The sequence below is a fragment of the Mandrillus leucophaeus genome, unplaced genomic scaffold, assembly GCF_000951045.1.
Source record: "Mandrillus leucophaeus isolate KB7577 unplaced genomic scaffold, Mleu.le_1.0 Scaffold124, whole genome shotgun sequence".
In the NCBI taxonomy this organism is placed as follows: Eukaryota; Metazoa; Chordata; class Mammalia; order Primates; family Cercopithecidae; genus Mandrillus; species Mandrillus leucophaeus.
The window spans coordinates 2,479,308-2,482,248 of NW_012100765.1; the positions used below are offsets into that span (position 1 = coordinate 2,479,308).

At 48.4% G+C, this 2,941-nt stretch overlaps 1 protein-coding gene across 1 annotated transcript in view; it reads right to left on the minus strand.

Annotated features, from left to right (window-relative positions):
• The window catches only part of ONECUT2 (one cut homeobox 2), a 57,120-nt gene that overhangs the window by 50,861 nt on the left and 3,318 nt on the right, over positions 1 to 2,941 (minus strand). The window lies entirely within an intron of this gene.

Genomic DNA, 2,941 nt, shown 5'->3' on the forward strand with positions numbered 1-2,941 from the left:
CACGCCCGACGGGCGCCAGGCACAGCCACTCCAAGGCCGCATCTACCCCCGGAGGCGGGCCTTCCACGGGAAGCTACCAATGGCTGTGAAGGGGGCGGGGCGGCGCTTTTCAGGTTTGGCTGACGGCTCGGTGCCTTTTTTCCTCCTTTGCTACTGGAATCAAACGTCAAGGAGGGAGAGGGAGGGAGGGGAAGGGGGGGTCGCTGGAGAGAGGGAGGCTGGAGTGCGAGCGAGAGAGATTCGGTGAAAGATGCCGCACTGTGTCCCCCCTGGGCAGCTGCGATCTGGGTGAAGGGGCATTGCTTCAGTCGCCTTCGCCTCACCCCAAAGCTTCCCTGGAGGCGAGTAAGCCGGGAGCAAAAGACTCCGCTATGTGCCAGTGTAGACGAACACTCGTCGCTAACAAGCCACTTCCCGAGAGTCCCTAGCTGGGAGCCACTAGTTTAGCCTTTTAAAATGCAGGCGCTAATGTATTCTAATGCACGGTAAATTCCCGAGGCCGGGGCGTGCATAATCTATGCGGCCAGAGGAACTGTAGCGCCCTCGCCGCCAGCGAGCTGCGACCGGCCGGCGGCCCACGGGCGGCGCGGGCAGCCGTAACGCATGCAAAGGTAACACAATAACATCATTTAATTACCCGGTGAGCCCATAAATCTCAGTTATGAGGCTTCCGAAGAGCCCTGCTAGATTGCAAAACAAAACTAGAATTCCGGGAGCTGCCGTTTCAAGGTGACCAAGTGCTTTCTGCATCAGCGACTTGGAAAGAAGTGGGGAGAGTGTAGAACTAGGGGGGTGGAGGTGAGGAGGGTCGCTGGTGTCCGTAGTGAGCAAATTTCTCCCGGGGGCAGAGAGTAAGCAAACCAGCTGGGACGGCACCCGCGGACCTTTCTCCTAATACACACTACACACACACACATACACACACACACCCGCTTCTCTCGAATCCCGAGAGAGGAACGGCGGTGGGCAGACGAAAAGGAGTCCTGGCTGACATCTGCATATTCAAACCTTGTTTCTGGAAAGGCCAGCAACCGGCCAGCCCGAGCACGCTCGCAAGCCAAGGCTTTAAAAAGTGCACCAACGTCTTCCTAGAATTTCCGTTGTTTAGCTACCCCAGGTCTGGAGGTGGGAGTGGAACTGGGGGACAGAGGAGTTGGAGATTTCTGCAGCCCGAGTGGGGGTGGAGGGGTGGTTGAAGACAGAGAGGCCAACCGCCCGGCATAAAGCCTTAAAAGTAACAGATTCTTCCAAAGCAGGTTGCGCTCTGTTTGCCTCCGAAGATTCAAGCTAGCTGAGGTTGCGCAGATGTTGCCTTTGTTTAAAGAGACAGTAATTAAGGACAGGGTGGACATAAGTTTGAGAAGCGTGACCTATTTTCTTTTGATCAGCTGTCAAAAGAAGAGCAGGGGGTCTCCTTAAGACAGCCCCCTTCAACCACTTCCAGCTGTTAGAGAAAACTTGATAAGAAAACAAGGGCACAGCTCGGAATACTGTATGTCCCTTCTTGGTGCTAGAGAAAGATTTAATTCATTTGGAAAACAGTTCTTAGTCTCAGTGACCTTTTCTGCCGCCCTCCTCTTTCTTCCAGCTTCAGAGCAACACCCCCACCCCCACCCTGTCACATGAATTTACAGTGACGTTATTCATAGATCAACTTTATTGAGCTCTGGCCAATACGCTGCCAATTATTCTTTCAAATAGCGTCTTCTCTGTGTTATCAAAGCCTGAGTAAGAAAGCGGCAGATCCCCTGGTTTGCCAGACATACTTTTCTGGTTGCTCATATCTCTAGTGTCACAACAGGAGACAGGTAAAATAACTCAGGTTTTGGTTTGTCTGTTTTTCCTCTCCTCCTCAACCCCTCCTACTGTCTCTCTTCGCACTCCCTACCTTATTATATATGGCAGCTGGACACTTGGGATGATTTGAATTAGTTAATGTTTGAAATATAATACTGAGTCGAACAGAAGTTCACGAGAGTGCAACCTGCTCTTGGTCCACGAGTGCACAGGGAGAGAAGCAGGAGAGAAGCAGAACTGGGAAGTAGTGGGTCTGATACGCCCCAGTGCTAAGGTAGCCTCTGCCGTTACGCTGGCTTCAGGCTCAAGGAGTGGCCAGTTACCCTAAGCTGATGCTTCCTCCATACAGAAACCTACGTATATAAATTGCCATTTAAATAAATTTTCAAAATGTTAAACTTATTTGCCAGGACACCAAGATAAACCTGCTCTTGGGAATTATATTTCGGTGTGCCTGGGAGCAGAAAGGTGAGTTGCATTTTCTCTCTGCCTCGCTTCCTTCCTTCCTCCCTCCCTCCTCCCTCACTCCCACCATCCCTCCGCCTTCCCTCGATCAATATTGGCGATCTCAGGGAAATCATGAAATCGTATTGGCTTCTTTGTGTATAATTTCATTGGGCTAGAATTAAGGCAGATTTTTCACGTTGTTTTTCTCATGGTGGTTTGAGGTTTTATGTTTCAACCCAAAATCCATTTAAAAGGAAAATGGATGTGCTTGTTTAGTGAGCACCCTAATTTTTACTGAATTAGGTTTGGATGCCCTTTTCTCTTTCTTTCTAAAAAAGAACAATATTTATTTTCTACTTCAAGACAATTTTTGGAGTATCAATACTAACACAATTTTAAGTATTTTTTGAAATATTTTTGATGTTTCTTTCTCTACAGTTCTTTAAGAAAATATAAGGGAAAGTTGCTTTCTAACTGCCCCTTGTTTAGCATCCATACTATAACCTTCAGAAGTTCTGCAACTTGGAATTTTGTCTTTTAATTTGAAGTCACACTCCTCTTCTCCCCACTCCCCACCAGCATTTGATTTCCAAACACGCTGCATAGAAATGTGGTATGATAAGTGCTAGTTCATGGCTATTAGAATCTGGACAAACAGTTATACCAAGCATTATATCAGGACCTGGATTTTACTTAG